We start from the raw sequence: 20,871 nt of genomic DNA, 5'->3' as shown, positions 1-20,871 counted from the left end.
GTTGGGTCGTTGCGGTCAAGTTTTGAATCTTAATAGATTTGCTAGTTCGAAGTATAAATTCTTATCTATACTCCAGGAGGGGCGGCAGTTGATTTGTCAATTAGCTTCAGAGTCGGTATGAGTAGTTTCACATAGGTTTTGATTAGTAGTGGATGGGGTTTTAGATATTCATCAACACGTTCTCAGTCATTGACGATTCCTCTGTGCTTCAAACTATGAGCTGGAGTACTTCAGGGTTTCGAGTTGTGTAAGTGGAAGATCAATGGTTGTATCAAGCTATCAGAAGATTATGTGATGGTGTATCGAGGTATCCGAGTATAACGTGCTAAATTGTTAGATTATTATGAGACTTGGGTTTGTCAGATGGCAAGTGGAGCATCAAGTGACTATATTTCCGATCGTGAAACCATTTCGTTAGGAGTAGTCAAGCTTAATTTAGGAGGGTCTGTGCACCTATCTATGATGGCTCGCGGAGCATAAGTTTAGTAATCTCAGTGTGGTGATGGATTGATGATGAGATTGTGGGGTGAGTCGTAGCACCCATTAGTCAATGAGATAAGTGTTGTAAGACTGCGGGGAGCCAAAGCATTCACTAGTTAGTGAGAGAGTGTTGTATGAATGCGGGGAGTTGTAGCATTCACTAGCCAATGTGAGAGTCTTATAAGACTGTAGGGAGCCATAACACTCATTAATAAGAGAAGTGTTGTAAGACTTCAGGAAGCCGTAGTATTCACTAGTCAATGAGAGCGGGTTGTAAGACTGCGGGGAGCCGTAGCATTTACTAGTCAGTAAGAGAGTGTTGTATGATTGCAGGGATCTGTAGCATTCACTAGTCGGTGAGAGAGTGTTATAAGACTGCGGGGAGCCTTAGCACTCATTAGTCAGTGAGAGAAGTGTTGTAAGACTGCAGGGAGCCATAGCACTCATTAGTCAGTGAGAAAAGTGTTGTAAGACTACGGGGAGCTGTAGCACTGATGAGTCAGTGAGAGAATGATGTAAAACTATGGGGAGCTGTAGCACTTACTAGTCAATGAGAGAGTGTTATAAGACTACGAGGAGCTGTAGAATTCACTAGTCAGAGTGTGACAGAGAGGGTTCATAGGTAGCCTTTCCAATTGAGTCTTTGGGAACTTGGTGGCCGGAACCATTATATCTTGATGGCCAGAAACCGTTATATCTCAAGTTAGGGAGGGGTTGTCACAAATCGGAAGGATCGAGGTTTAATGAATGCGTAGATTTGTGGAAAACAGGTCACGAGTTGAGTATCAGATTGGATATTAATGGTCCTAATTATGCTATCAGACCAGACTCTTTGGTTAGGAGTTTTTTCTATCTATGTAAAGAATAGGCAGATTGGGATTTTGTATTGCCTGATAAATTTCATTTTGAGTAGTTATGGTTTCTATCTGATGTTTTAGACATGAGTGGGTCAGTTCGTTGGCTTGGGAAAGACCACGACATGCATGGAACTAGTAAGTGGTAGATGGTAGAGGTCGGGGATGAGGTGTGACTTCAGATAGGTTGTAGTAATCGACTGGGGTAAAGTGAACTTTACGATTATGGGTGCCATAGGATCGGCTGAGATAGCTATTTTGGAACGAACGACTGTGGAGTCATTTTGTAGGATGTGCAAGGGGTAGCCTTTGGAGGTTCAACTTTGTATTTGGTGTTGAAATAAACATTAGAAAGTAGTTCGGGCTTATGTTTGAGGATATCAATGGGTATTTTTGGTCAGGCATGGTCATTCTGTTCGGGGTTAGAGGTAAATCGTCCTGGATTTAGAAGTAGAATGGTTCTATCCGACGGGAGGTCAAACTTAGTGTAGAGTTTCGGTTTCCATGCAAATCTACTGGTTATTCATCTAGTGTCTAAGGATAGAGTTTTCATACAACCACAGCCATCACCCCAGCATTGGAATGCCGCTCTTTGAGCTTTTATATGGGAGGAGATGTCGAACTCCTATCTGTTTAGGGGAGGTCGGACAAAGAGTGATAGGAAGCACTTAGATAGTGCTCAAGACAATAGATCAAGTCCAGTAAATTAGACAAAGGTTGCTAAAAGCCTAGAGTCGTCAGAAGAGTTACTTAGATAGGATACGTTTTGAGCTAGAGTTTCAGGTTGGCAATTTTATTCTCCTGAAGGTATCGCCATGGTCAGGGGTGATCTGATTCAGGAAGCGGGGCTAGTTGGGCCCTTGATTCATTAGTCCTTCTCAGAGTGATTTCCTGAGTGGGCAACGTAGCATATCGTTTAGAGTTTCCTAAGGAGTTGAGCAAGATTTATAGCACCTTCCATGTATCCTAGCTGAGGAAGTGGGTAGACGACGAGACGATAGTGGTTCCTTTATAGGAAATCCTGGTTGATGATCGAATGAACTATTTTGAGAGACCGGTTGTGATTTTGGATGGGAAAGTAAAGACCTTGATAAACAAGGACGTGCACCTGATTAAGGTGTAGTGGCAACACCGTAGAGGTTAAGAGTGAACTCGAGAGCTAGACTATAAGGTGCATGAGCAGTACCTAGAGTTGTTTCCAAAAAATGACTTTGAGGGAAAACTTTGATCTTAGTGGGGAAGAATTGTAACACCCCGATTTCCCAGGTGTGAAAGTCTAGGGTTTCATGGATATTATAGGACCTACTCGATGAGTTGGCTGCTCTAACTCATAGTGTAGGAGACATCATCCCACGTGGATTTTTGAAACAAACTCGACAAGTTGGAGGGGCCAACTCGACGAGTTGGGGCTGTTAAGTGAAAACCCTAATTTCCGGGTTTTTGCACCCTATTTAATGAACTTATAATCCATTATAGCCTCCTTCATCGTCATTTCAACCATATAAAACCCTAGATCTAGCTTTATACTCTCTTGGATGTGTTTAAGAGCTTAAAGGGTGACTTTTGGGGAGTTTTAGAAGGAGACATGAAGATTGAGAAGGTTAGATCAAGAAGAAGGTAGTAGATCCATCACCTCTTGTGTATTGGCGATCAAACTGAGGTATAAAGTTAATACCTTGACTTCTTAATACTTAGATCTCCTGTCAGCAGTGTTTATGGCCATTTTTAAGGAATAATCAATTACACTCGGGTTTGAGCTTATCATAAAGACATGGTTTCAGATCCGGACTACTCAAGCTCCCCATAGTCATAAAGACATCAACTTTATCAAGCTTTGGCCCTTCTCCATGCCATAAATCCCTTCTTAAGCTTAGTTTTAAGTGCTTTAGCCTTGTGAGGCCTTTCATACACGTAAAGTTAGCAACTTTACGTGGTAACTTCATTCTAGAAGGTTATAACTGAAGTTTGTAGCATTGGAATCGATTGGAATGAGTTTAATGTGTAATGGATGAAGAACTCAAGGAGTTTGACATCCAACTCGACGAGTTGAATTGGGTTTACACATTTTTGGATTTAGAGTGAACTCGATGAGTTGATGGGACAACTCGACGAGTTGTTAGGGTTTTTCCCCGATCTTCTGGACACTGCATGGACTCGACGAGTTGGCTCGAGTTTTCGTGATTTACTGAGTTCTGAAGGTACTCGACGAGTTGACTATTGACTTTCGTTGACTTTAGGGTTCTGGTCTAGTTGTTGACTTTGGACGCCATGGAGGGGTAAAATGGTCTTTTCCCCATTTCTGAGGTTATTAGAGAGACTTAGCCAACATTTTGAGGATGTTGATATACGATTTTAATGAGAGATATATGTGATGTATGTTAGGCAGAGTCTAGACCAGCAATTTGGGTACGAGATATACTTGCCTTACCTTGCGAGGTGAGTCTTCTCACTATACTTACTTGAGTGGTAATTATTGTACGACCAAAGGGTCTTATATATGCTATTGACCGGAGGGTCAAATGTGCTTATACTGAGATATGTGATATTATGCATTTTGTATTTGTGATTTATGTTGTATATTATTATGTGCATTACTAAGATAGGACCTGAGGGTCCATACCGAGTTGTAAGATCAGAGGGTCTTCACTGAGATACAGTACTGCAAGGTCCAACCCGAGCTTTGAGACTGGAGGTTCTTTGCTGAGACACATGACCGGAGGGTACTTATCGAGATATATCCATGAGAGATTAACTATTTTTGTGTGTGGTATTTTGGGTAACTCACTAAGCTTCGTGCTTACCGTGTTGTGTTAAAAGTGTTTCACGTAGTTCTATTGATTTTGGGAAGGCGAAGGCACGACTGTACACATGTGTCGGATTATGGAGATTTGAGGATTTTGATATGCCCTGATATTGTTTTAATAACATACAATTTATGTGATGATTTGAATTTATGAATAATATTTTGAGAATTAAAAATGAAAAATTTGTCTTGAAGTTTGAGGCGTTACAAATGTGGAGGTCGGTCCCCACTACTCCCTCTAAAATTTGAAGTTTTCTGCGACTAGTTGGATATTATAGGAAATTTATTGAAGACTTCTCCAATATTGTGGTACCAATGACCCACTTAACAAAGAAGGGTGTTTTTTTTTGTTGGGGTCATGAGCGACTATCAGTATTTGAGACTTTAAGGTAGAAGTTATGTGAAGCTCTAGTGTTAGCCCTTCCCGAGGGTATTGGCGACATAGTAGTTTATTATGATGCGTCAATCATGCGTTTTAGGGCCGTACTCATGCAACGAGGTCGGGTAATCATATACGCCTCTAGACAGTTAAAGCCTCAGGAGACTCTTTATCCAACACATGATCTGGAGCTGGATGTAGTGGATTTTGTTCCCAAGATTTGAAGGCACTACTTGTACGAAGCATGGTGTACCATCTATACAGATCACAAAATCTTGAGATACCTAATAGATCAGCCAAATTTGAATATGAAGCAACGTCGATGGTTGGACGTAGTGAAAGAGTACGACTGCGAAATCCTCTAGCATTCGGGTAAGCTGAATATGGTAGCTAATGCATTAAGTCAAAAGACAACTAGTATGCTGATAAAGGGAATGTGTTTAACAATGACTATGGTCACTCCCATTCTAGAAATGACCAAACAAGCTCAGAATGAAGCAGTCAAAGTAGAGAAACGCAAAAGCGAGAGAATTGTAGGGTTGATTTTAGCATTTGATGTAGACAGTCGCGGGTTGTTATCACTGCATGGTAGAGTTTGGGTTCCATTCACTAGTAGGACCTGACAAATACTGATTGACGAGGAGCACAGAATATTTCTGTACCAAAAAAGACTCCGAATATAATTTTTTTTTAAAGTTTTTTTGATATATATATATATATATATATATATATATATATATATATATATATATATATATATATATATATATATATATATATATATATATATATATATATATATATATACACACCAAACAAACACTCTATAGAAATTTGGTAAGTATTTTGTGTATATAATATTTATCTAAAAGTTTATTAAAAAAAATTAATAAATATTGTAAAAATAAACGTTAAAAATAAAAAGATTATTATGAATAAATAATCTTAATAAAAGTTGTAACAACCCTAAAACTTCAATTTGTATGATGTTATTGGGTGAACCAAAATAATGGAACAGTATTTATGTGTTACTTCTATTTTGCGACGATAACTATTAGGTATATTTTAAACGGTATTTATCATTTATTAGGGTTGGATATCTCGTAAAATATTATATGTTATATATGGTAGCATTTTGTATGTAAATATTATACTACAAAATTTAGTGATATATATTTTATAAGTTATAATTTATATCGTGTTAACAAAAGAAGGATATTTAGAAAGTTTTATTTTTCTATATATACATATGTTAATGGGATTAATAGATTATGATCTATGATAAAATAAGAAAAGTTAAATATGTTATTTATTAAAAGAAATAGAACATACACATATGTGTGTGATTGTAATGTTTAAATAAGGAAATCTAAATCCCTAATAAAAACAAAGGAATGAAGTGGAGCTGTCTAATTGGTCAAGAAACCAATTTGAATATGTGTTCACTATACAAAGTTATACTTGTTATATTTTTCTTTTGGCTCTTGTAAGTAAAGTTATACTTTTAAATATATTTCATGAGTAAGCATTTTAAACCGTACGAAAGATAAGAGATAGGCAATTTGAATTCTAATATAAATAAGAACATCTTGTATTATCAACAAAAGTCTACAAAGAAAGATAAGAAATTATTTTTTGATATCACTTCACATACGAGAGGTTTTTGAGCAAGGTAATAAGTTGGAAAGCTGTGTTGAGCTTAAAGCCATTACAATAGTTAGTTTCCACTAACTAGTCAGGTGAGTGCATAGTTACTTTGTGCTAACACATAGATACAAGTATTTAACTACTTAAATGCTATCTTAGGTTATTACTTGTATTTACAATACTTGTGTTCAACTTGGGTTATTTGGTTAAACTTGTTTTTTGATAAAATACTAAATTATTTATTTTATCGTATCTTAAACATATTGGGTAGTGATGGGTTGTAAAAGGTGAAATAATAAAGGGGTGTGGGTGTTCAGGTACTATTATACCAAGGGTGAATTGTCGTCTAGCAGAGTATAGATGAGGACCGTGGAATATTCTAGATAGTCGAATGGGAAGACTAGCTGGCTCACAACCTATAAGTGTTAATGAAGGGTGTGTTCATTCGGTGTACTCTATCCCCTATGGTTGCCTTATTGGCATATATTGATATGGAATCCCTCTTTTTGCTACTCTGAGCAGTTTGTAGTCTCTCTCGTACTTGTTAGATAAGATCAGTGGTCCTAATTACAACGTCAATGCTTCTCATAACTCGCTGACCAACTTCTCCCCAATATATTGGTTTATAACATTTCCTCCCACAAAGCATCTCGAATAGAGGCCTACCAATACTAGAGTGGAAGTCTTTGTTGTATGAGATTTCTGCTAATGGTAGGTATGTATTCCATCTTCAACCAAAGTCAAGTACATATTAGCGCCACATATCCTTAAGACTTTGTAACATCCTTTCACTCTGCCCATTGGTTGCGCTAATATGTAATCGTGTGCCTAGCTCATCATGGAACTTCCTCCAAAATCTAGAAGTGAAATAGACATCTCTATCAGAGGTTATTGAGACTGGTACTCTATGCTGAGAGACCACTTCCTTAACATATATATTTACGAGCTTCTTAGTTGCGGAGCTATGCTGAATAGGCAAAACGTAGGCACTTTTAGTCAACCTATCCACTATCACCCAAATAGTATCTACACCACGAGGAGTCTTTGAGAACTTGGTGATGAATTCCATTGTTATCTGATCCCATTTCCACATCGAGAAATCAGGAAGCTGCAATTTTGCATGAGGTTACAGATATTCATCCTTGACCTTTCGACAAGTCAAACACCTCTTGACGTACCATGCTACATCCTTTTTCATACGAGATCACCAATAGTTATGTCTAAGGACTCTATACATTTTTTAGCTCCTGGATGAATCAATAACTTGCACTTGTGTATATCGTCTATCAGTATTTGTTTGGTCCCACTAGAGTATGGAACCCAAAATCTACCATGCAGGGTCAATAACCTATGGTTGTCCAAGTCAAAGGCTAAAATACGTCCGACAATTCCTTTGATTTTTTGGTTCTATTCTTTGACTACTTCATTCCGAGCTTGCATGATCATTTCTAGAATAGGAGTGATCATAGTCATTCTTAAACACATGCCCTTTATCATTATACTAGTTGTCCTTCAACTTAATACATCAGCCGCCACATTGGCCTTACCTAGATGGTAAAGGATTTCGCAGTTGTAGTCTTGCACCACGTCCAAGCATTGACGTTGCCTCATATTCAAATTTGGTTGATCCATTTGGCATCTCAAGCTTTTGTGATATGTATAGATGGTACATCGAACTTTGTACAAGTAGTGATATGTATAGATGGTTGATCCATTTGGCAAAGGCCACTGCTCCCACCTCCAGATCATGTGTTGGATAGTTAGCCTAATGAGGCTTCAATTTTCTAGAGGCATAGGAGATTAACCGACCTTGTTGCATGAGTACGGCTCCAAAATCCATGATTTATGTATCACAGTAAACTACAATGCCATCAGCACAGTGAACACTGGATCTTCATATAAATTCTACCTCAAAAATCAAATGATGATTGTTGCTCATGACCCCTACGAAAAACAACCCTTTTTGTTAAGTGGGTCATCCATACCGAAATATTGGAGAAGTCTTGAATAAATCTCCTATAGTATCCTGCTAATCACAGAAAACCTCAAATTTTAGAGGGAGTAGTCGGTACCGGCCACCACATTACTGCATCAATCTTGTTTGGATCAACCAAACCTGGTTGACAAGATACCTAAGGAACTAGACCTCTCACAACCAAAACTCGCACTTGTAGAGCTACGCATACAACTTCTACTTTCTTAGAACACTACTAGAACACAACCCATTAATGATGTGAAAACAATGACACGCGGTGATTTACGATACGCATTTTTTGTGTGTCCTAAAAATGATGTCGGGATTCCAAAATTTGAAAGATAGAGGACACGCATTTGTGCGCGCCCTAAAACTTGTGTCCAACAAAAAAACTACAAAGACGGAGGGCACCTAATTTAAATGGGTGTCATGTAAAAGTGTCTTTTTATATATTTTTTTCATCAACGTGCGTTAGATTTTTTAAGTAGCGGGGGAAATGAAATCGAAAAAAAATTAAGAACATCGCTTTTAGTCTTCCCCTACCTCCAACACTAACAAACGAAAAACTTCCTATGATGTTTCACAAATCTTACAATACGATTCACAAACGGAAAAATTCATCAACAACTAGGACTCATCAATCATGCCATAAGGAAGAGATCTCCATGTCAATCGAAGCTACCAGTTCAACGTCCCCTAATCGACACATCCACCTTCTCGTCTCTCCTCCTCCCTCGGGTTTTCTGTCATGTCTAACCTCCACCATATGAAGATTTTCGAAAATGTAACCGAAGGAAACCCTAAATCCCTTTCTTAGCCGACAACTACAACCCTAAATTTCTCTTCTTTAAACTAGAAGATCTTTTTGATGGATAATGTTCGTGATTTGGATGAGGTCTTCCAATCGGCCACTACAACTAAAGGAGCAGCTTGACAGCCACCTATTCAACAATTTCTGGTTACAAGAAAAAGGTTTTTAGTTAGCAGCAAGATATGAAGTCAAACGTTAGTTGTCGCTATCATGAATTCTGTTTTAACTTGAATTTCTTCATTTTTATAGTGATTTTGTTGCTTTAAGTTCCCCGTCTGAATTAGTTCACATTCATAAGGATTCATGGAATATTCAAAGATTTAGTTGTATTTGCTTTAATCTCTTTGTTTTTCTTTTAATTTGTTTTCTTTTATGTTTCAGATCTAAATTCGTTCATATTCATTAGAGAAAAGGTGTATTTATAGGTCTATCAATTACTTTTTTTGTGAAGAACATGTTGTATTGTTGGATTTCCTTTATTGGTTATAATGTTAATCAAATTCCGTAATTTAGATTCCTCAAAATTTGATCAAACTTACATATTCAATTAACATTTTTACCACCCTTTTCGCAGCAAAGATAAAAAAAATTGACAGAATCATGGAAAATTTTAATGAAAGATATTGTAAGTTCAACCCTAATTCTTTCACTAGTGCTGACACATCATATGTTCTTGCGTATTCTGTAATTATGCTCAATACGAATGCCCATAATAGAATGGTCAAAGATAAGGTCAGGATTTCAATTTTCTATTTCAACGTTTAATTTATTCCCAGTTTATGTATTTATTTATTTTTCTGATTTTGTTGCTTTGGTTTGATTATATGTAAGATGAGTAAAGCTGATTTTATTTGGGATAACTGTGGGATTGATGATGGGATGGACTTAGTTGAATAGTATTTGGGTGCTCTTTTAGATTAAACTGTGAATAATGAAATTAAGATGAAAGCAGATGCTTCATTAATACCACAAAGCAAACAGACAAATAGTGTTCACAGATTATTAGCATTGGATGGTATAGTTAATCTTGTTTGGAAACAAACTGAAGAAAACCATTGGGTGCAAATGGAGCTCTTATAAGGCATATCCGAGAACAATTCATGGCAAAATCAGGAAAATCAGAGTAAGATCATAATTTCACTTTTAGGATTGGAATTGGAATTCGCTATTCCATTCCATTCTAATTTCTTTGTATGTTTTTGCATATCAACTTCCTCTTATATAGCAGATGCAACCACGTTGAGGTTTATGGTGGAAGTCTTTTGGGGCCTAATGCTTGCTACCTTCAAAATAACACTTTACCAGAGTGATGACAGGGTAGCAATAAATCGTTACTTACATGGCATTCACCATGCTTTGCATGTAACAACTATCATGAGTATGCAGAAACAGAGAGATGCATTGGTCACAACCGTTTCCAACTTCACATACCTTCATTGTGCTGCAGATATGAAGCAAAAAAAATGTTAATGTTGTCAAGGGTCCACAAAAAGTTAGAAATCATGTACTATCTAAACTTGTTTGATAAATAGATGCACTAACTTGCAAACAGATAGATTTTGTGAGTACGAAAAGGATTTTGTTATATAGCATAGTCTTGATGATGTTGCATTGGTTGTTCAAGTTCCTACTTAAGATTGGGGAGATGGTGGCATAATGAATTGGCTTCTTGATGAGATGAACCTCAATCCTGATATTGCTCCAAGTTTCCTAGAACTACTAATAGTCTTACCTAAGGTTTTAAAATTCATCAGAAGCTTATTTATATTATTATTAAATTGGTTTTTGGAGTTGGTAATGATCTATTATTATTATTTAAAACAAGAAGTTTTTAATTACAAAATAGTTGCACATCCTGATAGACGCAGAAAATTTGAAAATGAACGTGCCTCTACAAAGGATGTTACTCTTAGGATTTTCACTGCATGTTTAAATATTCCAGAATTAAAGAACAAGTGAGTTTTTTTCTTTTTCTTTTTAGAAGTAACAAATTAGTATTAGACTATCAATTTGGCATCTCTGTTTTTTGTTTTAATGAAGAAAATACACTAGTGAAAGCAACATCTTAGTGAAAACAATTGAATCTGTAAACACGTAAATGCCCCTATTCTGATTTCTTTTGTTTAATTATTGGCACTAGCAGGAAAATACACCATTGATAAATTCTGATGGGGTTGACGTCATAAAACACATTATTGATAATGATTTGGTCAAGATTCCTTAGGAACGAACATCTATGTATCTTTCCTTAGGAACAAACATTTTAAATAATATTATTCTATTGTACTGACATAATATTATATTTGTAGTTGTTGCGGACGTCTTAATTGATGTGCAACATCCCAAAATCGAGACCCAAAAGTTTTCTTTTAATTATATTACGTTAGAAATAGTTCACGGAAAAACATCGTTAAAATCATTTCAAACATCAAGTTGCGGATCACAAGTCTCGGAAACCATAATATCAAATAGTAAAATATTAGAGTACAGTCCCATGGCTCTCAAAGCAGAAAAATCATGTGTGTGCGATGCGCTGCTACCCTGCCAGTGACTTCCCCTTAGCTGAAGAGGTACCTGAAACCAAAACTAAAAGTTATAAGCACGAGGCATAGTGAGTTCACCAATTATACCACATACGATACAACATACATACTGTTGGACAATTCTGGGGTGTCCGGCCTACCTATGTCAAGCCATTCTGGGGTGCTGACCTACCCATGTCAAGGCATTCTAGGGTGTTGACTTACCCGTTTCAGACAATTCTGGGGTGCCTGCCTACCCACCGGTCTATCTCACCTGGTCACGAGGACTATTTCACCCCCAACTACTATTACATAATAACATATCATAATCATGTTGTCAGACATATCTGGGTGTTCGGCCTACCCTTTAGTCCTAGCGGCCGAATCCCGGGACTATTCCCCTCCTACTACCACTATCACATAGAACATGTCGTACTAGCACATAGAACACATCATGTAATAGCAAACCAGACAATCATCTCAACTGTAATCAACTACTAGTGAGTTAGCCTTGGTACCTTAGACCCACTTCTACTGGAAGGTAACTCACCTCGTAAAATTGTGTGTCGAATCTCGTGGGAGAAATCTCTAACAGCTGCTCTGATGACTCCCAGCTATCATAGTCACATTAGGACTTGATTAGAGTCTATAATATTATTCAGGGTAAAATAACCATTTTACCCCTTGGTCCAATTAGAAAATACATGACTCCTAATTCTAGCTTATTAGGCCCAACTCTCATATGGCCCATCAAAGATTACCTAAGAGCCCACTAATTGCCTAATTTATGAATTGGGCCTTTCCCCCTCCAAATCGGCCCAAAAGTTCGAAGTCCAAATATAATAATTCCAAAGGGTCCAATCTTGGCCCAACATGCCCAATGCTCTAGCTCCATATTTTTAAGTCTAAAGTTATACTTCTCAATGGGCCACATGGCCGAAGCCCAGGCCCAGATCCTTGAGGCCTAAAAGCCTATGGTTGCCATTATGCACACGTACATGCAGCGTACTTGGCAAGTACGTCCAGCGTACTCCTGGCCGTAAACGAAGAGTGACCATAAACGATAACTGGCCGAAAATGGTAACGGGTTGTAAACGGTGACGGGCCATAACCATGAACCACCCCAGTACATGCAGCATACCAGGGTGTAGGCTTAGCATACTGCCCAGTTTCCTTAGGACTTCACTTCTGACTTAATCCATTAAGTCTTCACATCCAAAATGAAGATACAGGTCCTTTAAGACCTACTAATCCATAAAGTTATGAATTTTTTGTGCTTGTATGCATGGTTGGGGTCAAAACATGATTTTGGTACATTACACAAGCATTAAGACCATCTAACACTAGCATGGTTTTGGCTTAATCACCAAGATCTGATTTTTATGACCCTAGTTTCTTTTAAAAGTCCAAAAAGACAACTCTTATGCTCTGAGATTGTCAATACCCAAGCACTGTTATTCAGGGTAAAATAACCATTTTACCCCTTGGTCCAATTAGAAAATACATGAGTCCTAATTCTAGCTTATTAGGCCCAGCTCTCATATGGCCCATCAAAGATTCCCTAAGAGCCCACTAATTGCCTAACTTCTGAACTGGGTCTGTTCCCCCTCCAAATGGGCCTAAAAGTTCCAAGTCCAAATGTAATAATTCCAAAGGGTCCAATCTTGGCCCAACATGCCCAATGCTCTAGCTCTATATTTTTAAGTCTAAAGTTATACTTCTCAATGGGCCACATGGCCGAAGCCCAGGCCCAGATCCTTAAGGCCTAAAAGCCTATGGTTGCCACTTTGCACACGTACGTGCAGCGTACTTGGCAAGTATGCCCAGCGTTCTCCTAGCCATAAACGGAGATTGACCGTAAACAGTAAGTGACTGAAAATGGTAACTGGTTGTAAATGTTGACGGGCCATAACCATGAACCACCCCAGTACATGCAGCGTACTTGAGTGTAGGCTTAGCATACTGCCCAGTTTCCTTGGGACTTCACTTCTGACTTAATCCATTAAGTCTTTACATCCAAAATGTAGATCCAAGTCCTTTAAGACCTACTAATCCATAAAGTTACGAAATTTTTGTGCTTGTATGCATGGTTGGGGTCAAAACATGATTTTGGTCCATTAATCAAGCATTAAGACCGTCTAACACTTGCATGGTTTTGGCTTAACCACCAAGATCTGATTTTTATGACCCTAGTTTCTTTTAAAAGACCAAAAGGACAACTCTTATGCTCTGAGATCGTCAATACCTATGCACTCTCAACAATGGGGTCTAAAGGAGACATAAAACCCAAAATAAACTAATCTATGCATACGATGGCCAAGAAAGGAACTTGATACCCCAAAAGAGTCAGAAATTGTGTCAATCCTCTAGATCTACAAGCTCTTGGTGGATCCTTGCTTCTTCTTCAAGCTTCTTTCTTCTCTTCACACTAAAACAACACACAAACACTCTCAAATGGCTTCTAGAACACAAAGGCACACAAGGTAAACTAGGGTTTTCGTGGTGGATGGCTAAGAGTTAAGGGAGACTTAAATAACAAGGGTTATGTTCATTATATAAGGAGCAAACTATAAATTTTAGGGTTTAGGGATCTGCACACGTATGTTGGGCATACTCTTGGTACGTTGGGCGTACGTGCATGGTTTCCACGTTTCCTCCTTATGAGTATGCTGAGCATACATGGCAATGTACGCATCATGTACGATGTTCCTTAGCCCACTCTTAAGGGCCCAAGGTCAAAGTCTAGCCAACAATTCCATCATTTAATTAAGGTAAATAATCATAATACTTGGAAAAATCCCGGATGTTACATAATGCAACATTAGTTTTAGGAGGTGAATCTATACTTAAAGTTTTATACGTGAAGCTTGTTGAGATACAACACATGGTTGATAATCTATTTCTCATTATTTTTAACATAGCCTTGATTCTTTTGTTTTTTGTTTCTAGTATGTTTAAGAATTGGAGCTTATTCGAAGTGGATTGATGTTGCACCAAATGGATTGTCTTTTTTGCCCTCTGTAGGGCATGTAAACATGCTATAACTTCAAGCCTATATGCTTTTTTTATAAGTTATATATACTTTTGTTGTGTTGCTAATTAATCAATGAAAAAGAACAATTTTCTGTAAGTTATATATGTTGTAAGTTCAACCTTTTTCAATCAATGAAAAGAACAATATTCTGATATTCATTTATTCATGATATAAATTATAATCATATTATAATTCATATATTAGGATCAGATCATTTTTGTGAGGATTACTTAAAAGTTTTGATTGAATCTCTGTTTAGAAATACAACTTGTTTGCTTACAAAAATCCAGGTTCGGTTTCTCATTTGCTGTTTCCATCTCATGTATTCCTATAATTGGTTGATGCTTCAACCGGAGCCCTCCCAAGTTGAAGATTAGAAACCGTAAGAAACTATATATTTATCCTACTCATCTTTAAGATTAGAATTACCATTAATGCCCTTGGTTGATTGTGATAGGTGTCGTATGCTTTGTTAGCGCTAGTTAGGAAAAGTGCTTTAACAACAATGTATAACATTTATTTTGTAATGGAATGATTATTTGTATTTGACATACTATATATGAAATTGATTGTCTTTTTTTTTTGTATGATATGATATTTTGTATTATCAGGTATCAATGGTCATTTAATTTGAAAATAACTAAATCTGATTTTTTTTAAAACATTTAAAATTATGACATGCAAAAATATGTGTCTTCTTCCTCTATGACATGGGCTTCCTTGATACGCATTGTGTGTCATAAAAGCGAATCTTAAGGTTACGAAACACAAGGGCTTGTCTTCCTTTATGACAGAGGCTTCCTTGATACGCATTACGTGTTAAGAAGGGACATCGTAAATGCGTGCTATAACTGCACGTCATAAATGTGTGTCGTAAATAAACGACGCGCAAAAGTGTGTCATATTTCGTTATGATACGGCCTTCCTTGACATGCATTTGCGTGTCATCTGAGCGTTTTACGACACATATTGCATTTCATTAAAGGTAGTTTTGTAGTGGTGAAACTTTGAGTAACTCTCTTAGATGCTCCTTATGTTGCTCATGAGTCTTTGAAAAGACCAAGATATCGTTGATAAACAAGATTACTGACCGATCAAGCATAGGTCTACATACACGGTTCATTAAATCCATGAATGTTGTGGGTGCGTTAGTGAGACTAAAAGGTATTACTACAAAATCATAATGTCCATACCGAGTTCTGAAGGTCGTCTTTGGCATATCCCCCTGACTTACTCACATCTGATGGTATCCTAAATGTAGCTCAATCTTGGAAAACCATGTCGATCCTTGAAGTTGATCAAAAAAGTCGTCAATTATAGGTAGCAGATAACGATTCTCTACGTTCAGTTTGTTATGTTCTCCCTAGTCTATGCGCATTCTGTGTGATCCATCTTTCTTTTATGACGAATAGAGTTCGTGCTCACAGGGAGAACAACTCGTTCGAATAAACCCTTTTTCCATCAACTCTTGAAGTTGATTAGACAACTCTTGCATCTCTAGGGGTGCAATGTGATAGGGTGCTTTGGCTATTGGTGCCGCACCAGGGATTATATCAATTCTAAACTCTACATGTCTCTCCGTAGTCACACCAAGTAAGTCCTCAGGAAAAACATCTGGGAATTCATAAACTATTAGTAGTTCTGGAATGATTTCCGTCTTCTTCTCTTAGGTGTCGATCACATAGTCCAAAAATCCATCGTATCCATGTCGTAGGTATTTTCTGTCCCTTGAAGTGGAACAAAATGTCAAATTACTTTTGGAACCCTTACCTTCGATGGTTAGTTCTCCCCATGTTGGTGTCTGAACCCATACTATCTTCTTCCTACAATCAATCAAGACCTCAAACTAGTCAAACCAATCCTTACCTACTATTATATTCACCTCTCGTATAGGAATGGAAATGAGATTTATCGGAAAATTAGCATCGTAAACATTTAGGGTACTATTATGACAAAATTTTGATGCTTTAACTATCCAATCGTCATCTATCTTGACCTTTAGAGGGTAATGTAAACCTCCTGAGGTGATATCAATGCTCTTGAAAAACATAAGTGATACAAAGTAATGACTTCCTTCATAATCAAATAATACCAAGGCAGGAATAGAGTTAACTAGAAATGTACCAGTTATGATGTCCAGCGCCGCACTGGCCTCCTCTTCCGCGAGGTGAAAATGGCCGCCCTTGGCCTTTGGAGCTTCAGCTCTGCCTTGGCACCCATCGATTATCCTTAAAGTTGTATGTGTTGGAGCCCATATTGCATTTGTTGATTTCAGAAAGGGACATTTGGATATGATAGGGCCCATTTAGTTGCAGTGGAAACAAATGTGCATTACCATACATCCCCTGTTTTTTGTCTCGGTTGTAATGTCCCTCCTTGCCACACATGTGGCATACCAAGGAACAACAGACACCTTTCTATAATTTCCCACACTTGTTACACCTAGGTGTGACAACCCGAAACTTTCATCCTATGTAATTGGTCCGCGTATTGTCTTTAAATCTTGAATTCATCACCCATTTGGAAATCTTGTAGTTCCGAATGCGTTTTGGACACAATATAGTCTAATTATGGGTCTTAGGAGGTGTTGGCAAGTGTTTTACATCATGAAATCAAATTAAACACGCCAAAAGAGGTGTGTGCGGCCACACTTTTGTGTGAACGGCCACACACCCATGTGTGCGGCCGCACACCCAACCTCACACCCTCCAGCCTCACACTCAAACATATATATAGCTGGGTACCTTCTTCATTCATTCATTTGGATACTCTTTACTCTCTCCCTACTTTCTCTCTCTAAAATCTCGAACCAAGAACACCTTAAAGACCTCATATTTGTGATCTAGTACATCTTCAAGATTATTAGAGGTAAACACTTGAGTCCCAAGCCTTAGAACTCATCATGTTCATCATATTCATGGACCCTTGAAGGTGAACGGCCGCACACCTTCATGAGGGAGCAGCACACATTCAAAACTCCTTAATGTGAAGAGCAAACACTTCATTTGGACTCACAAGAGGAGTGTACGGCCGCACACACTTGTGTGCAGCTGCACACACACACATGGAAGCACAAAGGGCCGCACACAAGTGTCGGCAGCACACTAGGCCGCACACCTGGCCGCACACACACATATAGTGTGTATTTTGGCCATATACCCTCTTGTATAGACTAATAAACCCTCATACAGTTATATATGATTATAACACATCATTATAAGTGTTTAATAGTCCCTATGATGGTCCCAAAATCATCAATTAGTTGTTCATAACACTAATTATATCCATACATGTGACAATATATGCTAAATAGGCTTCGCGTGTGTACTCAAGTCACCACTTGACACCTAGCATCAAATCCAACTTTGTCATCAGAACCACTCACTACAGGTGACTTCATACCCCTTTAATGAACCTTTCAATCATTTTTATATGTTTTAGGGGGGGATACAAGTCAATTATACATGTTGATGGAAATTAATCACATGTGATTCACTATCCGTAGTTCAAATCACATGCGATTTACCACTACGCCTCATAAAAGGATTTTACGTTTTCAAAACTATTTTGAATAAATAAACAACTTTTCAAATGTTCCCTTTGGACAAGATTTTTCTTGAATAAATTTTCTTATAAAATGTAACCACTCTCATATATTTATATAAGTAAGAATTGAAGGACTTAGGACCGATAGCTCGCCTTATTTCCTGTTCTTGTTTGATTGTGGGCTTAGGGTAGTTGTTATCCGTCCAACTGTCATTGATTTCTTAGTTATATATCATGTATATTAGTGTTGGAAAAGAGCATTTTCATTTCATCCGATGTTTAAACCACTAAATTGGTAAGAAATATACACACTAAGTTAACTATAATAGGTATAGTTAAGGCCATTACTACTCGCTATAACTACTACTCTACACACTATAAAACACACTATTGCGAGACGATACACTAACAAGAGAACACACTACGAGTCATACCTAAGACTACTACACTATAATACAAGAAAGGGAACTAAACAGAAGATAACACACTAACTCACTACGAGATACTCTATTCGCTACATACTATGCCCAAAGTTTTTCTGACAGGAAGACGACACTACATGTATAGATCTATACGGGGCAGACACTATTACATCCCAACTGTTAACTTCATTCCGAGCCGTGCAGGCCCAGGGATGCCACTACTTCACTACACTACGTATGACTGGGAAGGTCATGGGGTTCTCTATTGCTCACACTATTGGTAACATACAAGGTATACACTATATCCACACTAAAATACTAAACTAAAGTACAATTTAACATCCCGACTGTTAACTTCAGTCCGAGCCGTGCAGGCCCAGGGATGCCACTACTTCACTACACTATGTATGACCGGGAAGGTCATGGGGTCCTCTATTTCTCACACTATCGGAAATATACGAGGATTACACTATAACCGCACTAAAATACTAAACTAAAGGTTAAGTTAATACCCCGAAGTAACCAAGTATCTAGCACTAAAGGAAGTTGGTACCACTATTATTGACTTCAGGCATAACTTACCATATTGCATTACTTATTGGAGAGTCACTATTATACTTTTACGATAAATGGTTTTCAAAAAGGAAAAATGATATGTTTCTTAAAGGTTTTCACTTACAATGTATTGCTGGAAAATATAGGATTTTCTAGGTTTTACTACTACTTATGACTGTGAACTACAGCTCTTCACACTATCGGTTCTAATGCTTTTTGATACAAAAACTCACACTAAACTCTTACGAACTCACCAGCTTTATGTTGATATTCATTTTCAAAATAACTTGTATCCTCAGGTCAAAGATAGACAGGTACAGGTGCAACATTTTGGAGAAGGTGGAGCATACAAGATCCATCTCTTATTTTTGTATTACTTTTGGTGTTTGTTGAACATAACGAAACACACTTGTAACTAAACTCACTATGTAAATGAAATGGTTGTATGTTTCTTGTTTTTACTATTATGCAATCGTGATGATACTGTACATGACGTCCTCCACCCCAAAACGTATTCCGCCGTTATCGGTTTTGGGGTGTGACAGATTGGTATCAGAGCATTGTTTATAGTGAATCAAGTATATCAACCTATAAAAGATATACAAACTATAAGCACTTCGGGACTAAAACACTCTGACCAAGAATATATACTGTTAAGTATCTAAAAGATTTAACTAAGTATATATATACACACACCACTACAAAATATAGAAGTCAGTATCACCCTAGAACAGTTTAAAAGTATTAAGATTATTGGATAGCACAACTGGACTTAGAGACATATGGTCACATTTGGGGGGGATGTAGCCTGATCAACTACGTTTTCCTGAGGGTGACTAGCATGTGCCTAAGCTTGGTTGTGGTGTTACAACAAGTCTAAAACTTACCAACACTACCACAATAACGTTAACATAAGAATACTATAGGAGTATTCTGTACCTCTAAAACATACATGTGTGAGAACTAAAAAGGGTCGTTACTGATAGAGCAATAGTTGCTAAATGGATACTTTCCGGTTACATGTGACTAGGGCATTATAGACTTAGAATCTGTGATCTTTGCTTTACTTCCTGTTCCTTGTTTGGTTGTGGATTTAGAGTTAGGGTCACTTATTCGACGAACTATCCTGCCACGGTCGCATGTAATTAGTATGCATTATGCAAGTATTGGTCTAACTTGTGACGATCATCTTATAAGTAATTTAGGTTAGTGCGCCTATTAATCTTCTTTTCCCCTTAGATATCATGGCTGGCTTCCACCTTCCAGGCGACCCGTATTACCCAAACCAGGACAATGGAGGATGGCTCAGCAAAGAGTCAGACGACAATCACCCAATCCCTCTGGATGACCACCGAGCAGAAGGCTTTTCGGATAACTCCGACTCCGAGCCAGAAGTTAATAACTGACCTCCTGGAACTCCGAACCCTAACCCCCATCCGACATTTCAGGGTCCCACTCCTATGTGGGCCATATCCTTGCACTGATGGAGCGAGGAGCAGGGCAAGCCCTTGCCTTACAATGGAGATCGAAGCTTCTACAACATAAATGAAGGAGGATCAGCAGATTGGGTTCTGCCCATCATGATCCGAAGGATTGCCAGGAATGTCGAGCAGGGTCAAGCTGCTATAGGTCGAGTTGTAGAAGTGGATGCCAACTCGAATCTCAACACAGTTCGCATCCGCCAACTCGAAGAAGCCATGGACAGGACAAGGAGGACCAACGAGGCTCTGCAACATCAGCTAGCTGCATCTCAAGCCGAAGTTAGGGAACTCCCAGCACGTCAAAGGATTCACGATCGACACCTTCAAGAAGTTATGAGTCAGCTAGCGGATCTGAGGGTTCG

Source organism: Lactuca saligna, chromosome 5 (genome assembly GCF_052625555.1).
Source record: "Lactuca saligna cultivar CGN05327 chromosome 5, ASM5262555v1, whole genome shotgun sequence".
In the NCBI taxonomy this organism is placed as follows: Eukaryota; Viridiplantae; Streptophyta; class Magnoliopsida; order Asterales; family Asteraceae; genus Lactuca; species Lactuca saligna.
The sequence above is the reverse complement of the archived record's forward strand: the minus strand, read 5'-3'. Positions refer to the sequence as shown.